Source organism: Panicum virgatum, chromosome 5N (genome assembly GCF_016808335.1).
Source record: "Panicum virgatum strain AP13 chromosome 5N, P.virgatum_v5, whole genome shotgun sequence".
Taxonomy (NCBI): Eukaryota; Viridiplantae; Streptophyta; class Magnoliopsida; order Poales; family Poaceae; genus Panicum; species Panicum virgatum.
In genome coordinates, this window is record NC_053149.1 from 20,306,633 (window position 1) to 20,332,619 (window position 25,987).

The 25,987-nt window shown below is 43.2% G+C and overlaps 1 pseudogene; it reads right to left on the reverse strand.

Annotated features, from left to right (window-relative positions):
• Positions 1 to 1,866: 1,866 nt before the first annotated feature.
• On the reverse strand, positions 1,867 to 24,778 carry LOC120674647 (annotated as a pseudogene).
• Between the last annotated feature and the right edge of the window lie 1,209 nt (positions 24,779 to 25,987).

The window sequence follows — 25,987 nt, forward strand, 5'->3', positions numbered from 1 at the left end:
CTTATGGCCAGACTATCCTTTATCATTAGGCAGTTCACAAGTTCAGTTGATGGATTCAGGGACACTCCTTTAGAGTTGATGCTTTGGTGCTCCCTCTTGGTGCCTATATATATGGTGTTAGGCATAGACTGGCTAGAACAATTTCGACCAATGACTTGTGATTGGCAGGAGAAATGGGTTCAAGTTCCCTATCATGAAACCTGATCAAGCTGCAGGGTGTGGTACCCAAGTCTGAACCTGATATCACTAGTATTTCTGCTGAGCGGTTAGTCAAGGCTGCCAAAGGCAAGGACATTTGGGAAATGGCAATGGTACAGTCAGTTCCTAAGCATGTTAACAATGTGCCTTCTATTCCAGCTGCTATCAAGATGTTAATTAATCAGTATGATGAAGTGTTCAAGGACTCCAAGTATCTACCACCATCAAGAATGTATGACCACACTATCTCTCTACTTCCTACTGCTACCCCTGTTAACTCTAGACCATATAGATATTCTCCACTACAGAAAGATGAAATTGAGAGGCAGGTTAATGAAATGTTGGCTGCTGGCCTGATCACCCCTAGCATGAGCCCTTTTGCATCTCCTGTCCTCTTAGTAAAAAAATGGTTCCTGGAACTTTTGTGTTGATTACAGGAAGCTTAATGAAATTACTATCAAGAACAAGTTCCCCATGCCCATCATTGATGAATTGTTGGATGAGCTAGCTGGGTCCTGTTACTTTGCTGAATTGGACATGAAGTCCGGATTTCATCAAATTCAAGTGCTTCCCTCAGATGAGCACAAAACGACTTTCAGGACGCATCATGGCCACTTCTAGTTTAAGGTGATGCCATTTAGTCTTACCAATGCACCATCCACATTCCAGTGTTTGATTTTCATATAATAGAAATGAGTTCCGGCATCTACAGAGTGTACACAGCCAAATGATTATTACAAAACATAGCCATCCATTGGCTAACTGGGGGAATGAATAAAGGAAAAATGATCTAAATCAATCCTAAGGTTATGCTTCCACCCGTTGTTGGTGAATGGAATATTTGCCAAATATTTGATAAAGTTTGTGCTCATCTTTATGGATGACATCTTGGTGTAAAGTCCAACTCTTGGGGCACACTTAGAACATTTGAGGCTGGTGTTTGAGGTTCTAAAGGAGCATAAATTGGTGGCAAAATTCAGCAAATGTACTTTTGCTCAGACTAAATTGGAGTTTCTAGTTTATTTTTACTTCAGCGTGCAAAACAACTTCATACTATATCTCAATTTGCATAAAATAGGTGAAGCTGAAGTTGGTAGAAACTCTCCCAAATGGGCCCTTAGTGTGCTTCCCATGTGCTCATGTTGCCCCATGAAGAAATGTCATTTTGGTTGGTCCAGGAAAAGAATCACTCAAGTTGAGAAAACGACACAAAGCCAGCATCGACTAGGCCCTGTAGGAAACATGTCCTTAATCTGAAAAATCAAAATAAAGATAAAGAAGAGACGAAACTGACACAGGTGATAACTAATAACTCAACTTCTGAAAGCAGGCCAGAGCTTTCCATACATCATAAACTTAACAATGATATGACTCGGAACAAAGCATCCCCAGACCTGATTAAAAGCTGTATAAAGAATAAACCAAGCCTCGCTGTTAATCAAAATCAGCAATATGACTAACAACTACCACAGTGAGCTCCCAATATTTTCGCAGCTACATGACCTGCCAACAGATATCCTAAAGGTACAATCATTTACCAACAATGTAATCTTTTCATTTCGGCAAATTTCATTCCGCAAATGTGTACCTAAACTTCGTGCTCTGTTACGTCAATGCCAATATGAGTAATTTTCACTCTTTCTCATTCAGCAAATTATTATGCAGCCATTAGTTGTTTTTCTTCGTTGGCAGTTGTCTGTCTGAAAGGAAAGAACTGATTAAGACAAGTGCCTCTGCTGGTTTGTCTTGAGGCACATCATGGCCTGCTCCTCTGATAGTGGCCAGTGTCAATCCTTCATACTCAATAAACCTTCCAGCAACCTAAATTCGATTCAATATCAAGCGAACATTGAAAAGAAGTGCATTACGGGAATGGGAATTTTAGGGCTTGTTTTAAGGTGAACCAACCTGATTGTTTAGGTACCATGGTTGCCACTGTGACTTCATAGGAAGGTCAAGTGCTTCGACCCAGTACCGTGTTCTAATTGTTACAGACCTTGGATGAAGAATAGGATTGAGAATAGAATTAGAAGAAGGGAGCAGTAGCTCTGCTATCTATATGAAGAAGATAGGTACATGGGCCATATGGGCCTACAGTGTATGGATCTTCATATTCCTAACACCCCCTTCAAACTCAAGGCGCAAGCGGAGGATTACTGACATGTTGAGGGCTTGTGTCATTCACTTTGACAAGAGTTGGGATAAGTGCTTATCTCTAGCAGAATTCTCGTACAACAATAGCTATCAAGAAAGTCTGAAAATGGCACCATTTGAGGCCTTGTATGGTCGAAGGTGTCGTACTCCTTTGAGCTAGTCGCAAGTCGGAGAACGAGTAGTATTTGGACCTGATCTTGTAACTGAGGCAGAAGAAAAAGTGAGGGTAATCCAAGCAAATCTTAAAGCGGCACAATCTAGGCAAAAGAGCTATTTTGACAAAAGAAGAGATCCCTTGCAATTCGAAGTTGGAAATCATGTATACCTTCAGGTTTCTCCAACCAGGGGTGTACAAAGATTTGGAGTGAAAGGAAAACTAGCTCCCCGGTATGTTGGTCCCTATGAAATCATCAAAATTTGTGGACCCGTGGCCTATAGAGTGAGACTTCCTCCACAACTATCCACCATACACGACATCTTACATGTTTCTCAGCTTAAGAAATGTGTCCGAGTTCCCACGGAGATTGTTGACCAAGAGGATATACGGGTAGAACCGGACCTTTCCTATGTGGAATACCCTATCAAAGTTCTGGATCGGAAAGAAAGAGTAACGAGAAGAAAAGTAGTTAAAATGTACAAAATCCAGTGGAATCATCACACGGAAGAAAAAGCCACCTGGGAGACTGAAACCTATCTAAATGAACATTATCGTGGTTTTCTAGCTTCTCTCCAAGGTACACACCTTCCACACTTAGTCTAGTTACTCGAATCTCGGGACGAGATTCTTTTTAAGGGGGGTAGGCTGTGACATCTCAGAGTTTTAAAATACTAATCAAGAAATCTTAAACATGATTTCATGCTTAATAAACAAGAGAATTTCAAATTATGCATTTCTTTTTGGAAAATAACTTATATGTGTGCATATGTATGTGTGTATATGTGCATAGGTCAGGAACCTCAAATAACTTTCACACCAAGGCAAATAGGCATATGAAAATGAATAGACATGTTCACCATGAAAAGAATTGTAAATGTCCAGTTGAACTCTAGGGGTACAAATGATGAAAATCACATGAAATGATAAGTTGTTTGATTTGTAGTTTTTGAAAATTTAAAATAACTTTTAAACCTTTGCTCGTTTAAACTTGTTCCTGAAATAAAAGTTGTAGGTTTTTAAGTTCTCTACAACTTTCGTATTCGAAGTTTTCTATGTTTCAAAAGGAATTTTTGAGAAAAATTTGAATTTTGAATCAGTCAAACTCCATTTCTCTCTCTCTCTCTCTCCCTTCTCTCTCTCCCTCCCCTGTTTTCTGCTGAGCCGAGGTCGCCGTCCGGGTCAAGGTCGCCGGCCACGCGCCGTGCCCTCACCTCGCCCCGTCCTTGGCTCCTCCGCGAAGCCTCTTGGCCTCTCCACGCAGCGCCATCTCCTTGCACGCACGCCGAGGACGGCCATCGACGCGCCACGGCGACGAACGCGTCGAGCCGTGCCGTGCGCCGCTTCGCTGCTTGCTTGCGCCCCTCACTGGCACTCCTCCCTTCCTTTGGCTTCGCAAACGAGTCTCCTCCCTCCCCCTCTACTCCCCTCCCTGCTCCACGCGCCGAGCTGAGCCCTCCATGGCGTCCAGGGCCGCCCGCCGCCGCCATTTGCGCCGCCCATCCCTAGGCTTCCGCGGAGCTCCCTCCTCCGGCCTTCCTCGCGCCCATCCGACCCCGCAGCTAGCTCCCTCACCCTCCGCTGGTGCTCCCCGACCCGCTCGCCGACGCCCCAGCCCGCCGGAACGCCGCCGCCGCAGGCCCAGTCCGCCGCCGGCCGCCCCTCTCCGCGGCGCCGGCTGCTGCGGCCATCCCGCGCCCAACCATGGCCACCCCTAGGTCCCTCTCACCCTCCTCTTGCTCCTCCCCCTATTTCCCCCTCGCCCCCGGCCGCCGCCGCCTCCCCTGTTTCAAACCCCGGCCAGGGACCTCGGGTTGAGAAGAACAGAAACCCGGGGGGTTATTTGAATAGCTTGTGACTCGTTTGAATAGTAACAGCAAGGGCTCCTTTGTAATTTTTTAGCTGTAAACTTTGAAATTCAATAGAAATTCGTAGAAAATTCGTAAAATAGCAAATCCAGTTGTTCTGGAATCCTTATGAAAATCTCTATGCAGTAGAATCATAATATTATGGTTGTTAGTTGAAACTTTTTGCTGGAAAATTAGATTTATGTTACCAGGTGCATAAAGGCTAGTTGTTTATTCTTTTTCTTAATTATTTCTTGAAGCCTTGTTATGATCTGAAATTTTTATGGTGGTTTTTTCATGTGACACTATTGTTTCTATAAAAATTTTGTGGTCAGTTCTCATGTATAGCTAATTCTTTGATTTAATCCTTGTTTAGTAGACTTTAATTATGATAAATAGTTTATGTTGATGATAAATCATGAAAATATTTCTGAGTGTTCTTTTTGAATAGTTTAGCTGGTCCATGAAGTTTGAACCCCAGTTCATGACTAGAACAGGATCTAAAATTAATCTTGTTAAGCTGCTGTATGTTTTGTTTATTTTCTCCTATTTAATTCTGTGCATAATAAATCCTGAAAAATTCACAGTAGCTACTTAATCCCTTTTTTGACCTACTTTTAAAGTTTGAGATTGTTTTATACTCTTGTATAACCTGTATAATTCAATCTTGTTCTAGGAGTTGTCTGATTACATGAATTGTTCTGGATAATTGGCTACAAGTTTTGGGATGAATTTTGCAGGATAGCTAGTTCTGTTTACCTTCTGTTGGATGTAATTTTTTTGTTGAATTTACTACTGTTTGTGTGCTGAGTTGTTGATTTATTAACCAACCATGTTTTAATTGCTATAGGAAACTACTCCCACTTGTTTAGGAAGTTAGTATAGTTTTCCTGTGCTGTTGATCATGATGTCTTGTGTAGTTAGATATGTTGAGTTACTACTCTATAAACGATTGCCCAGTAAAATATGAATGGAAGTGTTTCACTCTTTAACTTCGGGTTTTGTTTGATTTACAACTTTATAGTGAAGCAAGTTATAAGTTGTTATCATCACAACAACTCACCCGTGTGCATCTCATTTAGATACTACCACTCTCGCTGACGGAACATACGAGCTGGTGCCCGAGTCCGAGAGTGAGCAGCGTGAAGCTCAAGTGAATCTAACTGAAGCTACTGAAGATCCGAACCTGATTTCGGAAGAGCCCAGATCCAGTTGCGCCCAGGAAGGCAAGCCCCGGCGCATGTCCCTCTATTTTAAATAACGCAACTTATTATTGTTTCTATCTACTTGTGCATTTAAGTTACAGGAGTTGACTGGAACCTTAGTTGCATGATCCTAGGTACCGATGCTTGAACACTAGTATGTGTAGGTCGCTAGTTAGCTCTGCTAATGATTCGGTAGAAGTCGAGTGATTTCCTGTCACTCGCGAGAAAATATAGGAATTGGTTGTTTACTACTTGCTACAACTATAAGGTCTACGGGCGGGGTCGTGATACTCGGGATGCCCCGTCTGTTTAGTGAAAAGTAATAAGGCCGCAGTGTGTGGTAGTGGTGGTTAAGCATTTGAACGTACTAATCACATGCCGAGAATATGGTAATCGGTAAGCTTAAGTACTGGATTGAACCGCGGCCGGAACATACCTTCCCACCGTCTTGACGTCGTTCTCATCTAGCTAATGACGGGTGCAGGGCCGGGCTCTGTAGTCGAGGGCGGTGGGCCTGTTCCGTGAAGCGGGAATTGAAGGGAAAAGTCGCACGTGTGACTCTAGGAGTAACCACGTGACGTGTGTTTAGGTCTGCCTGGCCAGGTTAACAAATTCGATTCGAATCGTCCGCTTCTCACGGTTTGGGACTGCTTAACCCTTCTGCTACATAGAGTAAGAAGTGAAAGATGATGATGATGAATATGGTTGATTGATGAAAAATAATTGTTTCCACCATGTATGCTATTGGATAGATGCTCACCTAGAGTGGTTAATTGAACTAGAACCAGAAAGCTAAAACCTAAGATTAAGGATCTACTCTGTACTACTTTTCGGCAAAACAAACCCCTAAAGCCAAAAGCCTTGCATGTCTAGTTAAAGGGCTAAGTATACCCTCAGTCGGGTAAGCCTTGCTGAGTATTAGAATACTCAGCCTTGCTTGTGGCTCATTTTGTTTCAGGAAATACTTTTGAGGACATGATTGCCAGTTTGACCTGGCCTTGCACTCTCCCGCCTGGTTGGTCCGTGGAGTGGGATGCGTCCCCGGCCAATGATGACAAGAACGAGTGATGTCTTGTATCGGGCTTTCTCGAGACATCCATATCGTCGTTAGTTCTCGTGTTTACTTTCCACTAAAATAAAGGACTGGTGAACTTCTTATATGTTGGCTTTGAAAAGTACCTTGTTAAATTTGGAACTTGGTTTGTAATTCTACTTTTATGTTAAACTCTCTGTGTTGTAATATATTGTGAGGTGTTGTAATCTCTGGACTCGCCTTCGCGTGAGTTATGCTGCTTTGTTCGATCCAGGTTTAAGTGGTTTTATCGGGAATTCACCCGACAGACCTCCGATGTGCTCCGTCGGCTGTGCGAGTTAAACCTAATTGCCTTTGCAACGATGGTTAGCGCACTTAAGCCGGTTTATGTCGGGCGGTTCTGCCACAGCTGGTATCAGAGCCGAACAAAGCGTGCACCAGAGAATGTGACGAGTTTTTGAAGGATTTTAATTAAATTTTGACCATAACAATTGCGTTTGCAAAATATGTTGGTTCGTTAAGGATGGTGCCTAGTTCGTAAAGCCCTAGGGAAATTATGGGAAGTTACTAGTTGGCTATCTAACTTATGTCTTTATGTACCTGACTTCCAGCACTTTACTTTCCGTCAGACCTTATTTTGTGCTCAATCAACCCCTGAATTTTGTAACGACGCACCTACGCTAAGGTAAGAAGGTAAGAATCCTCAGTCAGCTGTGGGATCTGACCTTCCCGTCGGTGATGCGAGCCGAACGTTGACCTCAAGCAATGGCTTACTTGAGGTGCTGCCAATATACCAACTATCAGTTGACTATATTGGGAGTAAAGAATACTCAGTCAGCTGAGAGAGACTGACCTTTCCGTCGGTGATGCGAACCGAACGTTGTGCTCAAGCAGTGGCCTACTTGAGCTGCTACCAATATACCGACCTCGGTCGATTATATTGGGAGTAAAGGAACTTGTGAATACGCCACTGAGTAGTGTATATTAACGTTGGCCATACGACGGAAAATTGTATGGCTGCCGTTTCTATAGTAAATGGCAATGTATGGGTGAATATGTGGGCAACTGCATATGCGTTACCCATGTGGCATAGGACGCATGGGGGCCGTTCGTGAGTGCTGGCACGAAGGGTCCAGTCATGGATATTCATATATATACATGCTAGGCATCTTCTGCAGGTACACTAACCGCGATTACGTTAAGTTAAGAACGGGTAGAACTCGGCTAGATATATATAGGGAGAGACGTAATTTTGTGCTATGCTACCGGCGCTAACCTCGTAAGTCCAAAACTATTTGGCAATTGTTTGTTTTGTGAAGACAAATAGGTCGTGCATGCATCATGATTTTAAACTGGAAATCGATAAAAGTACTTGTGGTAGTGGGGAAATACTGAGGTTTGCACCTGAGCACGCGTTGTTTTTCACAATTAAGGTCTATCTAGACTCTGATCTGTCTGCCGTGTCTGGATATAGGAAATTACCAAACTCAGTAAAGGACTCTATCTGCCGAAGTGCTTGAGTAGAATACAAATTTTTCTGCATTTACTCTTTTGTATTTTGGGGCATTGTATATTACTTGCTCACCAAAGAGTTTTTGCATGTTCCAGATGGTGGGATCAACGCGTGGCAATCCGGAGGGTTTTGTGAATGCGAGTGGTAGCGGATCGCAACAGCCGCCACCCCCACCACCAGGCTTTGCGGAAGTCCTGTCCGCCCAGACTGAGTTGCTTCGCCAACTTGTCCAAGGGCAGCAGTGAGGTGGACATCACGCCCATCAACCTCAAGCTGCTGGTTATCAGGATTTCTTTGCAACTCAGCCTCCCCTGTTCAACAAGACAGAAGAACCACTGGATGTGGATGCTTGGATTCGCACAATCGAGTCCAAGTTTGCACTACTTCCGGTGCCATGTTCGGAGGAAAATAAGACTCTTTTTGCCGCACAACAGCTTCGCGGTTCTGCTTGTCTTTGGTGGGACAACTACCATGGCATGCTTCCGGCCGATCATGTTGTTACTTGGAACGAATTCAAGAATGCATTTAGGGACCACCATATTCCAGAGGGTCTTATGGAAAGGAAACTGAATGAGTTCCTGGCTCTTACTCAAGGGACTCGTACGGTTATTCAATATGCCCAAGCTTTCAATGGTCTTTGTCAGTACGCGGGCTATCATGCTGACACAGATGCTAAGAAGCGTGACCGCTTCCGTAGAGGACTCAATACCAAGCTCAAGGAACGTCTGAATCCCATTAGGGTCGACACATACAATGAGCTGGTTAATCTGGCAATTACACAAGAGGATTGCATTGTGGCTCATCGTGCTGAGAAGAAACGAAAGGCTCCACCTAGACCCTCGAGTGCTCAGTCACCGAGGTATCGTTTCGTGCAGAATGTTTCTCCTACAATTCCTCAGAAGGCCCCTCAGCCAGGGCGTTGGGTTTTCAGACCACCACAGCAACATGGTGTAATGCGACCCCCTGTTCCTCAGCTAACTGGTCCCAGACCATTTGCCCCACCACCAGCCCGTCCAGACGATAAAAATCGTTGCTTCAACTGTGGGAGTTCAGCTCATTTCGCCCGAGAGTGTCCGCAGCCTAAGAAAGAAAACCAGGGTCAAGGTTCTACTCAGAGCAACCAGAACAAGGGGAGAAGGCAGACTATTCAAGTCAGGCAAGGGCGTGTTAACTTCACCACTCTTGCAGAATTACCTGAGGAAGCGCCAGTAATGACGGGTATATTTTCTATCCGCAATAAGCCTGCAGTTATATTATTTGATTCCGGAGCATCCCACAGTTTCATTAGTGCAAAATTTGGTGCAAAACTGGGTTTGGATTTTTGCCACACAAAAAGTTCTTATATGATATCAACACCGGGTGGTAAAATTGCTTCCAACCAGGTTATACCGTTTGTACCAATTAAATTGGGAAGTATAGTCATCAAAACCGACCTCATCCTTTTGCCACTGGAAGGCATGGATATTATTTTGGGAATGGAATGGATGACTCAACATAAGGTCATGTTAGATATTCCCTCGAGAGCTGTTGAAATAAATTCACCAAAATATGGAGCCACTACTCTTTATTTGCCCTCCCAAGAGTGCTCTAATTCTTGTGCATATGCCACGAGCGAATCCAGAATAGAAGAAATCCCAGTGGTATGCGAGTTTGTCGATGTTTTTCCGGATGACTTGCCGGGAATGCCACCGGATAGGGACATAGAGTTTGTTATTGAGTTGCAACTAGGCACTGCACCCATTTCAAAGAGGTCCTATAGAATGCCACCTAAGGAATTGGCTGAATTAAAAATTCAACTTCAAGAACTTCTTGACAAAGGTTTCATTCGCCCTAGTGCATCACCTTGGGGTTGTCCGGCCCTATTTGTGAAGAAAAAGGATGATAGTTTGAGGTTGTGTGTGGACTACCGGCCTCTCAATGCGGTGACAATCAAAAATAAATATCCCCTTCCCCGCATTGATGTTTTATTTGATCAGTTGGCTGGAGCTAGGGTGTTTTCCAAGTTGGATCTTCGTTCTGGATATCATCAGATCAAAATCCGACCCTGTGACATTCCTAAAACCGCCTTCTCTACAAGATATGGACTATATTAATATTTAGTCATGTCCTTTGGCCTCACAAATGCACCTGCCTATTTCATGTACCTTATGAATTCGGTGTTCATGCCTGATCTTGACAAGTTTGTCGTGGTTTTCATTGACGACATCCTTGTTTATTCCAAGAATGAAGAGGACCATGCCCAACATTTGCGCATTGTTCTTCAACCCTCAGAGATCATAAATAATATGCTAAGTTTTCCAAATGTGAATTCTGGTTAGACAGGGTGAAATTTTTGGGTCATACTATATCCAGTGAAGGCATAGCCGTTGATCCTAGTAAGGTGCAAGAAGTGATGGACTGGAAATCTCCTGCTTCCGTTCATCAAATTCGCAGTTTCCTTGGTCTAGCTGGATATTATCGTCGATTCATTCCGGACTTCTCAAAAATTGCCAAGCCTATGACCGAGCTGTTAAAGAAAGGAATGAAATTCGTCTGGGATGAAAGATGTGAGAAAGCTTTCCACACTCTAAGGGAGTTGCTGACTAAGGCCCCTGTCCTGGCTCAACCTGATAATGCCAAGCCCTTTGACGTGTATTATGACGCGTCGGGTACGGGTCTTGGTTGTGTGCTCATGCAAGACAATAGAGTCATTGCCTATGCTCCACGATCTCTTCGGCCACATGAGCAGAACTATCCTACTCATGATCTCGAGTTAGCAGCCGTCATTCATGCTCTGAAGATTTGAAGACACTATCTTATGGGCACTCATTGCAATATCTACACAGACCATAAGAGTCTCAAATATATCTTCACTCAAGCCGATCTAAATATGAGACAAAGAAGATGGTTGGAATTAATCAAAGACTACGATCTCGAGGTGCACTACCATCCGGGCAAGGCCAATGTAGTCGCGGATGCACTAAGCCGCAAGACTCATTGTAATTGCCTAACTGTGGAATCTTATGACCAGACACTGTGTTCTGAAATGAGAAGATTAAATTTGGAAATGATTCCCCAAGGCACTTTAAACCACATTTCCATTGAACCAACCCTCCACGATCAAATTATCATGGCGCAACTACATGATGAAGGTATTAACATCATCAAGCAGAAGCTCTCCCAAGGGGAAGAAAAATATAAGTGTTTCCGCCAAGATCACCATGGAATTCTATGGTTCGAAAGCCGCATAGTCGTTCCAAAGAATCATGAGCTCCGAAAGCAAATCCTCGATGAGGCACACCTTTCCAAGTTCTCCATTCATCCAGGCAGTAACAAAATGTATCAAGATCTTAAACAAAACTTCTGGTGGACTAGGATGAAAAGGGAAATTGCTAAGTATGTTTCCGAATGTGATACCTGTCGGCGAGTAAAAGCCAGCCATTTGAAAGTAGCCGGCCCTCTTCAACCTTTGTCTATCCCATCATGGAAATGGAAAGACATAAGTATGGATTTCATTGTGGGATTGCCAAACACATCCCAGAAGCACGACTCTATTTGGGTTATCGTGCATAGACTTACAAAGACGGCCCATTTCATCCCAGTGCACACCACCTATAATGCCAAGAGATATGCCGAGATTTATCTCGATCACATTGTTTGCCTACATGGCGTACCTAAAACGATCATTTCTGATCGTGGTACTCAATTCACAGCACGCTTTTGGGAACAATTGCAAGCTTCTCTTGGTACCAAACTGATTCGAAGCTCAGCTTATCATCCACAAACCGATGGACAAACAGAGAGAGTAAACCAAATCCTAGAAGACATGTTGAGGGCTTGTGTCATTCACTTTGACAAGAGTTGGGATAAGTGCTTATCTCTAGCAGAATTCTCGTACAACAATAGCTATCAAGAAAGTCTGAAAATGGCACCATTTGAGGCCTTGTATGGTCGAAGGTGTCGTACTCCTTTGAGCTAGTCGCAAGTCGGAGAACGAGTAGTATTTGGACCTGATCTTGTAACTGAGGCAGAAGAAAAAGTGAGGGTAATCCAAGCAAATCTTAAAGCGGCACAATCTAGGCAAAAGAGCTATTTTGACAAAAGAAGAGATCCCTTGCAATTCGAAGTTGGAAATCATGTATACCTTCAGGTTTCTCCAACCAGGGGTGTACAAAGATTTGGAGTGAAAGGAAAACTAGCTCCCCGGTATGTTGGTCCCTATGAAATCATCAAAATTTGTGGACCCGTGGCCTATAGAGTGAGACTTCCTCCACAACTATCCACCATACACGACATCTTACATGTTTCTCAGCTTAAGAAATGTGTCCGAGTTCCCACGGAGATTGTTGACCAAGAGGATATACGGGTAGAACCGGACCTTTCCTATGTGGAATACCCTATCAAAGTTCTGGATCGGAAAGAAAGAGTAACGAGAAGAAAAGTAGTTAAAATGTACAAAATCCAGTGGAATCATCACACGGAAGAAAAAGCCACCTGGGAGACTGAAACCTATCTAAATGAACATTATCGTGGTTTTCTAGCTTCTCTCCAAGGTACACACCTTCCACACTTAGTCTAGTTACTCGAATCTCGGGACGAGATTCTTTTTAAGGGGGGTAGGCTGTGACATCTCAGAGTTTTAAAATACTAATCAAGAAATCTTAAACATGATTTCATGCTTAATAAACAAGAGAATTTCAAATTATGCATTTCTTTTTGGAAAATAACTTATATGTGTGCATATGTATGTGTGTATATGTGCATAGGTCAGGAACCTCAAATAACTTTCACACCAAGGCAAATAGGCATATGAAAATGAATAGACATGTTCACCATGAAAAGAATTGTAAATGTCCAGTTGAACTCTAGGGGTACAAATGATGAAAATCACATGAAATGATAAGTTGTTTGATTTGTAGTTTTTGAAAATTTAAAATAACTTTTAAACCTTTTCTCGTTTAAACTTGTTCCTGAAATAAAAGTTGTAGGTTTTTAAGTTCTCTACAACTTTCGTATTCGAAGTTTTCTATGTTTCAAAAGGAATTTTTGAGAAAAATTTGAATTTTGAATCAGTCAAACTCCATTTCTCTCTCTCTCTCTCTCTCCCTTCTCTCTCTCCCTCCCCTGTTTTCTGCTGAGCCGAGGTCGCCGTCCGGGTCAAGGTCGCCGGCCACGCGCCGTGCCCTCACCTCGCCCCGTCCTTGGCTCCTCCGCGAAGCCTCTTGGCCTCTCCACGCAGCGCCATCTCCTTGCACGCACGCCGAGGACGGCCATCGACGCGCCACGGCGACGAACGCGTCGAGCCATGCCGTGCGCCGCTTCGCTGCTTGCTTGCGCCCCTCACTGGCACTCCTCCCTTCCTTTGGCTTCGCAAACGAGTCTCCTCCCTCCCCCTCTACTCCCCTCCCTGCTCCACGCGCCGAGCTGAGCCCTCCGTGGCGTCCAGGGCCGCCCGCCGCCGCCATTTGCGCCGCCCATCCCTAGGCTTCCGCGGAGCTCCCTCCTCCGGCCTTCCTCGCGCCCATCCGACCCCGCAGCTAGCTCCCTCACCCTCCGCTGGTGCTCCCCGACCCGCTCGCCGACGCCCCAGCCCGCCGGAACGCCGCCGCCGCAGGCCCAGTCCGCCGCCGGCCGCCCCTCTCCGCGGCGCCGCCTGCTGCGGCCATCCCGCGCCCAACCATGGCCACCCCTAGGTCCCTCTCACCCTCCTCTTGCTCCTCCCCCTATTTCCCCCTCGCCCCCGGCCGCCGCCGCCTCCCCTGTTTCAAACCCCGGCCAGGGACCTCGGGTTGAGAAGAACAGAAACCCGGGGGGGTTATTTGAATAGCTTGTGACTCGTTTGAATAGTAACAGCAAGGGCCCCTTTGTAATTTTTTAGCTGTAAACTTTGAAATTCAATAGAAATTCGTAGAAAATTCGTAAAATAGCAAATCCAGTTGTTCTGGAATCCTTATGAAAATCTCTATGCATTAGAATCATAATATTATGGTTGTTAGATGAAAATTTTTGCTGGAAAATTAGATTTATGTTACCAGGTGCATAAAGGCTAGTTGTTTATTCTTTTTCTTAATTATTTCTTGAAGCCTTGTTATGATCTGAAATTTTTATGGTGGTTTTTTCATGTGACACTAGTGTTTCTATAAAAATTTTGTGGTCAGTTCTCATGTATAGCTAATTCTTTGATTTAATCCTTGTTTAGTAGACTTTAATTATGATAAATAGTTTATGTTGATGATAAATCATGAAAATATTTCTGAGTGTTCTTTTTGAATAGTTTAGCTGGTCCATGAAGTTTGAACCCCAGTTCATGACTAGAACAGGATCTAAAATTAATCTTGTTAAGCTGCTGTATGTTTTGTTTATTTTCTCCTATTTAATTCTGTGCATAATAAATCCTGAAAAATTCACAGTAGCTACTTAATCCCTTTTTTGACCTACTTTTAAAGTTTGAGATTGTTTTATACTCTTGTATAACCTGTATAATTCAATCTTGTTCTAGGAGTTGTCTGATTACATGAATTGTTCTGGATAATTGGCTACAAGTTTTGGGATGAATTTTGCAGGATAGCTAGTTCTGTTTACCTTCTGTTGGATGTAATTTTTTTGTTGAATTTACTACTGTTTGTGTGCTGAGTTGTTGATTTATTAACCAACCATGTTTTAATTGCTATAGGAAACTACTCCCACTTGTTTAGGAAGTTAGTATAGTTTTCCTGTGCTGTTGATCATGATGTCTTGTGTAGTTAGATATGTTGAGTTACTACTCTATAAACGATTGCCCAGTAAAATATGAATGGAAGTGTTTCACTCTTTAACTTCGGGTTTTGTTTGATTTACAACTTTATAGTGAAGCAAGTTATAAGTTGTTATCATCACAACAACTCACCCGTGTGCATCTCATTTAGATACTACCACTCTCGCTGACGGAACATACGAGCTGGTGCCCGAGTCCGAGAGTGAGCAGCGTGAAGCTCAAGTGAATCTAACTGAAGCTACTGAAGACCCGAACCTGATTTCGGAAGAGCCCAGATCCAGTTGCGCCCAGGAAGGCAAGCCCCGGCGCATGTCCCTCTATTTTAAATAACGCAACTTATTATTGTTTCTATCTACTTGTGCATTTAAGTTACAGGAGTTGACTGGAACCTTAGTTGCATGATCCTAGGTACCGATGCTTGAACACTAGTATGTGTAGGTCGCTAGTTAGCTCTGCTAATGATTCGGTAGAAGTCGAGTGATTTCCTGTCACTCGCGAGAAAATATAGGAATTGGTTGTTTACTACTTGCTACAACTATAAGGTCTACGGGCGGGGTCGTGATACTCGGGATGCCCCGTCTGTTTAGTGAAAAGTAATAAGGCCGCAGTGTGTGGTAGTGGTGGTTAAGCATTTGAACGTACTAATCACATGCCGAGAATATGGTAATCGGTAAGCTTAAGTACTGGATTGAACCGCGGCCGGAACATACCTTCCCACCGTCTTGACGTCGTTCTCATCTAGCTAATGACGGGTGCAGGGCCGGGCTCTGTAGTCGAGGGCGGTGGGCCTGTTCCATGAAGCGGGAATTGAAGGGAAAAGTCGCACGTGTGACTCTAGGAGTAACCACGTGACGTGTGTTTAGGTCTGCCTGGCCAGGTTAACAAATTCGATTCGAATCGTCCGCTTCTCACGGTTTGGGACTGCTTAACCCTTCTGCTACATAGAGTAAGAAGTGAAAGATGATGATGATGAATATGGTTGATTGATGAAAAATAATTGTTTCCACCATGTATGCTATTGGATAGATGCTCACCTAGAGTGGTTAATTGAACTAGAACCAGAAAGCTAAAACCTAAGATTAAGGATCTACTCTGTACTACTTTTCGGCAAAACAAACCCCTCAAGCCAAAAGCCTTGCATGTCTAGTTAAAGGGCTAAGTATACCCTCAGTCGGGTAAGCCTTGCTGAGTATTAGAATACTCAGCCTTGTTTGTGGCTCATTTTGTTTCAGGAAATACTTTTGAGGACATGATTGCCAGTTTGACCTGGCCTTGCACTCTCCCGCCTGGTTGGTCCGTGGAGTGGGATGCGTCCCTGGCCAATGATGACAAGAACGAGTGATGTCTTGTATCGGGCTTTCTCGAGACATCCATATCGTCGTTAGTTCTCGTGTTTACTTTCCACTAAAATAAAGGACTGGTGAACTTCTTATATGTTGGCTTTGAAAAGTACCTTGTTAAATTTGGAACTTGGTTTGTAATTCTACTTTTATGTTAAACTCTCTGTGTTGTAATATATTGTGAGGTGTTGTAATCTCTGGACTCGCCTTCGTGTGAGTTATGCTGCTTTGTTCGATCCAGGTTTCAGTGGTTTTATCGGGAATTCACCCGACAGACCTCCGATGTGCTCCGTCGGCTGTGCGAGTTAAACCTAATTGACTTTGCAACGATGGTTAGCGCACTTAAGCCGGTTTATGTCGGGCGGTTCTGCCACAATGCCGATATCGAGAGGGATCCTCAAGGGGTGTACCGTCATTAGGGCGAAGCTGCAGGTGAAGATCCATAGGTGTTGCAGCCGTCCGATTATCTGTAATGCCAGAACGGGCAATAAGGTCTTGTATGTATTTGGACTGAGAAATATAATATCCCTTTGCAGAATGTATGACCTCAATTCCTAAGAAATAGCTGAGAGGACCTAAATCAGACATCTGAAATTGCTCATCAAGCTGCTACTTTAGCTGAGAAATATATTCCACATCATCTCATGTTATCAACATATCATCAACATATAAAAGCAGCAAAGTACGTCCACGTGGAGAGAGATGAATAAATAAGGCAGGATCATGATCACTAGGGGAAAAACCAGCAGCCCAAACCACAATAACAAAGCACTCAAACCAAGCATGAGGAGCTTGTTTAAGGCCATATAAATCATGACGAAGTCGACAAACATGTCCTGAAGGAGCAGCAACACCTGGGGGTGGATGCATATAAACTTCCTCATGCAGGTCACCGTGAAGAAAAGCATTCTTAACGTCCATCTGAGAGATACTCCAAGAAGAAATAGCAGCCACTGCAATCAAAGTACGGACAGTAGTCATATGAGCAACAGGGGCAAATGTCTCATCATAATCTCGTCCCTGAATCTGTTGGAACCCTCTAGCAACAAGACGTGCCTTATATCTCTCAATAGAACCATCCGACTTGGTCTTGATTTTGAATACCCATTTACATGTAATAGGTACCGCATGTGACGGTAATGGAACAATATTCCAAGTGCCTGTACGATCAAGAGCAGCAAGCTCTTCGGACATAGCAAGCTGCCATTCTGGAATACAAGAAGCTTCATGATAAGTGGATGGCTCAACAACAACAGCACTCACACGCGGATTATAGCGTACAGGAGGCTCAATAGTAGTGCGATCCCGTAGATTATACCGTGGACCAGCCTGTAACTCATCAGAGATAGCACATGACTCATCAATATTGTTAGATTCATCTGAGACAGGAGTATCAGGACTGACCGAGGAAGTAGGACTAGGCGAAAGCCCTGTGCGACGACGAGTGTAGACATGTGTTATAGGTGGTTTAGAGGGTGGAGCTGGTGGCATAGTGCATGTGGTGGAAGGAGTAGGATCAGGGATAAGGGTAACTAACAGGAGGAGGAGGAGGAGGAGGAGGAGGTGGTGGTGGTGATATGGCAGCATCAGTAGATGAAATAGGAGGAAGAAAAAGAAATGATGTGGACTCCGTGGGAGAATATGAGGGTTGAGTAGAAGGGTTATAGAAGAAAGGACGATTCTCAACAATGTTACATCGCGAGAAATACGCATGCGACGAGAGGAAGGATCATAACAACGATAATCCTTATGCTCGGGGCTATAACCTAGAAAAGCACATTCAACGGATTGAGCAGTCAATTTAGTTCGCTCACGAGGTGCAAGTAAGACATAACATGTGCACCCAAAAACTCGGAGATGGTCATAGTTAGGAGGTATCCCAAAAAGAATCTCACCAGGACATTTCCCAGCAAGTTTAGAGGAAGGTTGTCGATTGATCAAATAAACAGTTGTAGAAACAGCTTCTCCCCAAAAATGAGAGCGCACAAAAGATGCAATGAGAAGTGTTCGAGCAGTCTCTATGAGATGGCGATGTTTGCGCTCAGCGATACCATTTTGTGCATGAGCACCTGAACATGATAGCTGAGGAAGAGTGCCCTCGGAGGTGAGAAACTGACGAAAGGCTGAAGACAAATATTCACCTCCAGAATCAGAACGAAAGATTTTAATAACAACAGAGAATTGGGTATGGAACATGCGAGCAAAAGACTGATAAATAGAACATAATTGTGAGTGATGTTTCATGAAATAGATCCAAGTATATCGAGAATGATCATCGATAAAAATAACATAGTATCTATGACCACCCTTGGATAAAAAAGGTGAAGGACCCCAAACATCCGAGTGAATAAGATCAAAAGGTCTAGCAGAATGTGAAGTACTACTAGAATATGGAAGTTGTACCTGTTTGCCAAGCTTGCAACCCTTACAATGAAAGCTAGAATCAATAGGAATATGACCTAGATGTCCCTGATGAATCAAGGTGGACAATCGAGACCCACAAAGGTGGCCAAGATGATGGTGCCACTTGGCAAACGATGAAGTTGATGATGACACAGCTGAGGATGCACGGGCAGCGGAAGAAGGAAGTCATAAGGTATCCAAAACATAGAGGTTAGAAGAATCCCTACGACGATGACCAGTCCCAATCACATTCCCTGTTTGACGGTCCTGAATGAAGCAAGATGACTCATCAAATCCAACAAAACAGTTCATATCAGCTATTTGACCCACTGATAGAAGATTCATTGCTAGCTGAGGTACACAGGAAACATCAGGTATATAGAAATGAGGAGACTGAAGGGAAACCTGATGAGTAACATGACAAGCTGTTCCATTGGCTGTATTGATATAACTACCATCAGTGACAGGCTTACAAGCTACCAATTTGGACCTGTCGGATGTCACATGGAAGGAAGCCCCAGAATCCAAAAACCAAGTCTCTGGAGCAATGTAATCTGAAACAGCTGCGATAGCAATTGTATTTGTTGACTCTGACATGTTGAAGCACTGAAAACACTTGCTGCAACAAAGAGCTAGGGACCTCAATAGCAGAGAAGATGACCTGCAGCCTCCACAAAACAGCAGTCCAGGGGCAAACAACAACAGGGGACCTTTTCTGTTCTCAGCCTTCGTGTGCAGCACCAGAGTACCAGAATGACAGGACCGAGCAGCAGATGCAAACGGACAGCAGCCCCGACTGGCAGGAGCAGAGCAACGAGCCACAAAGGGGGCAGCAGAGGCAAATGGACAGTAGTCCTGTGATCTGCGACGAGTGATGGGAAGGGGCCGCGACGAGCGACAGACCGATGCAGATAGGATGGCGACGGGCGGCGAGCGTGGAGCCGCGACGGCAGCTAGATGGTACGCCTCCGCGACGGGCGGGGGGCGGACAGGTAGCAAATGGGGCGCCGCCTCGACGGGCGGACGGCAACCAGCCGGCGGTGGAAAAAAATGGATCTCAGGTAGGGGACTATGCTCGAACCTGCTCTGATTCCATATTACAGACCTTGGATGAAGAATAGGATTGAGAATAGAATTAGAAGAAGGGAGCAGTAGCTCTGCTATCTATATGAAGAAGACAGGTACATGGGTCATATGGGCCTACAGTGTATGGATCTTCATATTCCTAACACCAATAACTGGAACCCTTCCATCCATATCTCCACTAAAAGAAAAATAAAAGGAAAAGCCATAGTTAGTCCCAAATAAGAAGTAATCCCTCCGTCCCAAAAAACAAGTCATCCTGGAAATTATAGGACAAATTAACAAAAAGGTTAAATGACCATGTTTGCCCCTATTTATTACCCATATTTAGCACTAATTGATTCTTGCACGCACATGCATTTTCTAAATAGGGTAAAATGACTTGTTTTTGGGATAAGTTTTGATTCTTAGGGTGACTTGTTTTTCGGGACGGAGGGAGAGTAATCACTTGAAGTATTATATAATGGCTGTGAGCATTTGCTTGTTGCAGAGGCTGAAACTTCATATAGAAGTTTCTAGTGGTTATGAATTCAGTAAGTCAGCTGAAGAGATTTATGGCCAGGTCGAGTTACAACTTGCATTTAACAATCACTAAGGAAACAGTTTGCTCAGTGCCAGTGACACTTGGCAAAGCCAGAAAAACATTCGACAAAGCTTTTGCTGAGTGTTTTTTGTCGCCACTCGGCAAAGACTTTGCCGAGTGTTGTATTGGCTCTCGGTAAAAAAGGTACGGGGACGGTGAGGAGATAGTGACGGCATCTTTGCCGAGTGCCATGATGGAGAAACACTCGGCAAAGCTAGAGCCTTTGCCGAGTGTTTATCTTGTGACACTCAGTAAACAAGGAGACACTTGGCAAATTTAGGGTTTCCGTTAGTGAACTTTTGTTGAAATGTAATGAATATTTGTGAGTATAAATAATGACAATCATGAACCTACTCTTATAATTTCTAGTATGAAAGTTGCAATGATGCTCTGATTTCAAAAGTAAACAAGCAAACTGCAAGAGCCAAACCTGTAGACCCAAACTCTTAGTCCAGTCTTGACAAGCTTGGAGTAAAGAGGACGAACAGTAAATAAGTTGTCATCATAGTTGTCGAATATTGAGTAACTGCAACAATTTTTTATGAAGATAAACTTTCATGCCCAGCATCGATTATCAAATTGCTACTACAGATGCACCACAAGGAAGATCATGCACATGTGCCACCTGCATATACTCCATCTTCTATCCTTGATCCATCAACTGATATTCGCATGAAGTGATTTCTGTACTTCAATCATGTTCAAGTAATCTTCAATGTGGGTTGAGTAGCACGGATCATATCCCGAATACATCCTCAATCGTCTGAACTTCTTCTGAAAAATTCACTTTCAGTCATCTTCAGTTCCCTCCTTCATTTTCATCCTATTATCGTATTTGCTACAGTACTGGCAGAAGTTATTGAACAGTGAAATTACCTTCGCAGTCTTTTCTATTGTGCTGTCCGAGCTAGATGAAAGTAGTGCTGACTCGTCAGTATTGCACTTTGGTGCGTACACGTTGTAGATATCAATCTTATCATACTGAGTGTATACAAGGTTCATTGCATGGGTGCATTCCCCAGTAAAGAAGATGGTCCTGAAGTTGCAAACATTTTTTACATGCTGGTAAAGTTGATCAGAGATCACCGAGTGGCTCCAGGCAAACTCAACCAGCCCTTTTTCATCATAGTAATCATCAGTCACTGCATTGCCAACCTATCAAAGTTAGGTGTGTATTAGCGACTAAATTTTTTAGAGTACTTGGGTGTGGACAGCATATGATTCAGCTATACTCCCTCCATCCCAAAATAATTGCACATTTGCGATTCAAAAGTTTTTCCAAAATAAAGGAGCAAATAGCACAAGATTCAATGTATAGCAGTAGCAGCAGGCGGTAGAGAAATTAACAAACAAAACTGGTGGAAGGCTTCGGATGCTCTCGTCCACTCGTTTGCTTCGGTGAAGCTTAGTGAAGCTGGCAGACATCCCCTACGGCTCTGCAACAGTTGGACATGCGAGATGTTTCGTAGGGGCAGTTTCATCATTGACCCTTGCTTTTGTTACCATGTTTTAACTTACTTTGGAATGGAGGGAGTAACTCTTATTTGTAGAAACTCACAGGAGGAATGATTATTCCAAAGTCAATTGCAAAAGAAGCATAAAACAAAAAAAAACACCACAAGGATTAATTACTGTTTTCCTTCATTTCTTGTGGGAATAATTAGTTTGCAGTTGCTAAAACTAGAATATCTTTATTTCCAAGTACAAAGATATTCAGCAATAATCAGAAAGAAACTCTTCTGTCCTATGACATGTAAAAGGAGCCTTCATGTGAGAATTCCAAAATTTGTTTGTCCATACAGATTCCTCAAGTTACAAGTCCAGTACAATGCCATTGATGGAGACTCAATTATTTTGTTTTTTTGTTACATTTTGTGTACTTTTAAACTAAAACACAAATATGGAAAGGAGATTTTTTAGACACTTACAATAAATCCTTTCAAATTGATATGCTGATTCATTTCAAGATGCTTGTTGCGCTCATACACCATTTCAGCAAGCTGAGGGACATAATGACCTGTTCCATCAGATTTGATCAATATCCTCCATAAAGATTGTATAACATGTGTTTCACACGTTGACTTGACTCAAGATAATCACCATACTTAACAATGGCACCTTTTCACTCTAGATTTGTTGGGTTAGCAATTTCTCTATTCTCTAATGCTCGTCTGGCGGATGCTTTGCCGCCCTTCTGTTCGTTGCCGTGGCGGATGCTTTGCCGCTGTCTTTGTGCTACTGTTTGGGCGGATGCTTTGCCGCCTGGTGGGTCGGGTGGATGCTTTGCCACCTCTTGTCGTGTTGTCGACCTTTGCATCATATGGCTTGTAGTATTTTTTTTTCAGGTTTGGTGGTGGTCGTTCCTAGGTTTGTGGGTTTGCCGTGTTCCCCCTGTATTTCTTGCTATTCTTATTTGTGTACGGGTCGAGTGCCACTTGCGTGGTGGTGCTTCGTTTTCGCCTTAATAGCCTCTGCCTATTAAGGTTTGTAATGGTCATTTTGCTTCCCTCTTAATGAAACACGTGCTCAGGCACGTTTGCGAAAAAAAATATTTGTGTTCCATTATTTTTTATTTTGAAACAAAATAGTTATTCCGATTCCACTATGTTGGACCCATTTTTTAAACAGAACAATGACTCCCATCAAGTTGCTTCAGGACCTAACAAAAAGGCTGTAGTGCGATTGCGGGATCCTTGTGTCAGGAATCAGGATCGACCGAAGGTTGTTCTATAGAGAATAGGAACTGCATGTATTTTAGGATGCCTTTTTTGACTGGAGAATAGTGGACAGTGGCAAGATAGGATTTATTCCTCGTGTACATGTACCCTACTTATCGTTAAAGAAAGGCAAAAGGCGGTGTCCTTTTGTTGTTGACTCATTCAATCTTGCGATTTCTTTGTTGGGAGAAAGGGAGCTGTCGGCACATTTACCTTTTTTAAGATTATGGAAAAAGTTCCGACCTTGAGTCTGCACATTTACCTGCATAGCTCTATCCTGAGATGTAGAAGTCATGGCTCTTGTACTGAGGAAACCTGTTGAACCAATTCACTAAGAAGGTGTAGGTGTCTTCGGCTGGATTGTTTGTAAATTTTCTGTTAGCAATCATAACAATAACTCAAACTTGACTTTCACAGTAGAAGAATCATGAGGAAGATCAGTACCGACGAAGCCATCGTCCATGCTATCTAGGTCAGAGGTGGTATTTGAGTATAAGAAGCCAACTCCAACAGGAGACTCCAGGAACAGCAAGTTGGCCTCTGATGAAATTTAGACCAAGGACATAAAAGAACGAGTTACAGGCAATTTCTGAAACTATACTGACCATCGCCTTATTTTCTGATAGAACTATAAACGCTTCTATTTGGCACAAAACACCAACCAGAAGACAAGTAGTGAACGACAACAAGCAGTTGTATACAAGCTAGATTTCCTGGGGCTTCAGAGTTCAGACATAATAACAAACAAACTTAGTTACATTCTGAGGCAGCAAAGGATGGAAGCTAAATAGATGAAGTTTCTCAAAACCACATCTATCTGGTAGAGGAGGTTTAACAGTATTACTAGCACTAGCAGCATTACCGATGTGACTTGTGGCTGTAACAAATCCTATAAGTGCGTGTAGCTTCAATGCGGAGCGGAGCAGGAAAGACAAGAGCTTACCTCTGGTCCATGCAAATTTGTTGAACTCCAACCCGGTCCCGTTGCCATTGACCAAGAGAGGCCCCATCTCAGAAGCTGCTCCATAGACCATAGCCCACAGATGAGCAACCAGGGCCTGAAGATGCAAATTAAATTCAGCTCACCATCAGTGCCTAAAGGCAAGAATAAAAGTACAAGACAGAAGTAACATGAACAAGAACTGCGTGCTTGTTGTTAAGTACAGTAATAAATTGCTCAACATCACGATCGTCACGGCCAGGCCAAGTCATGAAGCGCAGGATATCTTTGAACAAAGCAAGCAGGTGATCGACAACCTCCATTGAGCCAGAGCAGGAGAGGCTCCTGCGCCGGCGACATATGCGCCTCGAAGAACCAGTAGAAGAGCGCCCTCCCACCAGGGACAGAGCCAGTAATTTATTTTTTTCATTATTAGGAGAGGCTAACCATGCTAATTTATATTAAAAAATTAATCAAAATTCAAATTTTCAATATAAATTTGGGAGTCATAGGGGGGCCAGGCCCCTGCCCGCCTACCCTGTCTACGCCCCTGCCTCCCGCTGTGCTCGTTCACCGTGACGTACCCGGCGAACTGCGACACCGGCGGGCGCGACGGCTGCCCGGGGAGGAACCGCACCCGGTCGCCCTCCTGCTCGCCTCTAGTGGCTGCGAGCACCGCTGCCGGCAGCAATGAGAGAGCGACTAGGATGGGGAAGAGAGGACGCCGGCGTTGGTTCGCCGCAGAGGAAGAAGAGGCCATGGGTTTCCGTTCTGCTGCCTGTGCCCTGGAGCTGCACAGTGAGGTAGTGCAGAGAAGAGCTCTGTGTGGACAGTAGCGTGCACACTACCACTCACTGACTCACAAGCTCAGTAGTGTCACTGGGACTGGGAGGGAGATGGATGGATCTCTGCATGGTTTGGGCCATGGATAGCAAGCTGCCCTTCGTCTTGGTTTGTCATTTAGGGTGCTCCTCAAATAATGCATGTGGCCAAAATCGGTGGTGTGTGCTCAATCTCAAAAGGCTTTGACTGTTGACTGGTCAACCGTTTGCATTATTATTTCTGTTGTGCAGCGACTAGTGAGCTACGAGTGTCGCCCTTGCAGCCTCTCGAGCTTCGTGGATGATTATCCGAATTGAAGTTAAAGAGTAAATTTCTCAGGAATATTTAATTCATTTTTAGGAACACGGTACATTTGGAAATGCAAATTCACATCTCGTTTGCATCCAAGTGCTAATGAGTGAAAGTGCTAAACTTTAGCACCAGCTCATCCAAACAGAAGTACTAACGGGATGGGCTAAAGTTTAGCTAAGACTCAAAAATTTTAGCAAAGATATAAATGCTAATAGAAGCTAAAATTTAGCACTCAAATTTAACCCTCAATCATGTCTATATAAAAACTGAGCTAGGATAGAAATGCGAGTACCTAATGGCGAGTTTTATCAGCTAATTAATTATACTAGGCTATCAATTTATGCTACCGCGAGCTAATTAGAATTAATATAAAAATAAAATTTATAGCTAATAATTATAATTATCTATCTCACGCCCTATTTCCTATATTAATATCAAATACATACTCTAAAATATAATTTATTATTATCTAGTTGCAATAGATTTTATTTTGCATCACAACTTCATGTGTGTTTGATATAAATTTAATTGAACTATTTTTTTGTGAATTAATATTCTTGTCTCTTCCATCATATATGAATGCATGGTGACACATATCATTGGTAGTATCTTTATATAAATAATAATATAAATAATATTTAGTAATGATAGAAATAGTAATTTAGAATTTTATATTAGTGCACTTTAATATATATAATAATTGCATAATTTAGATTCAGATTTACGGGTTGCTTTAACTTTTAATGATGATATAATTGGATATTTTATATGCAAATTTAGAGGCTTATTTGCATTATTTTTATAACAATAAGGTGGGTAATTTACATGAAGATTAGGGGTTACTTTAAATCTTTTTATAATGGCAGAGCTGGGTAATTTAGATACATGTCTAGGGGGTTACATTAGTCTATTTTCATAATGACAGAGGTGGGTAAGTTATTAGGAAAAAC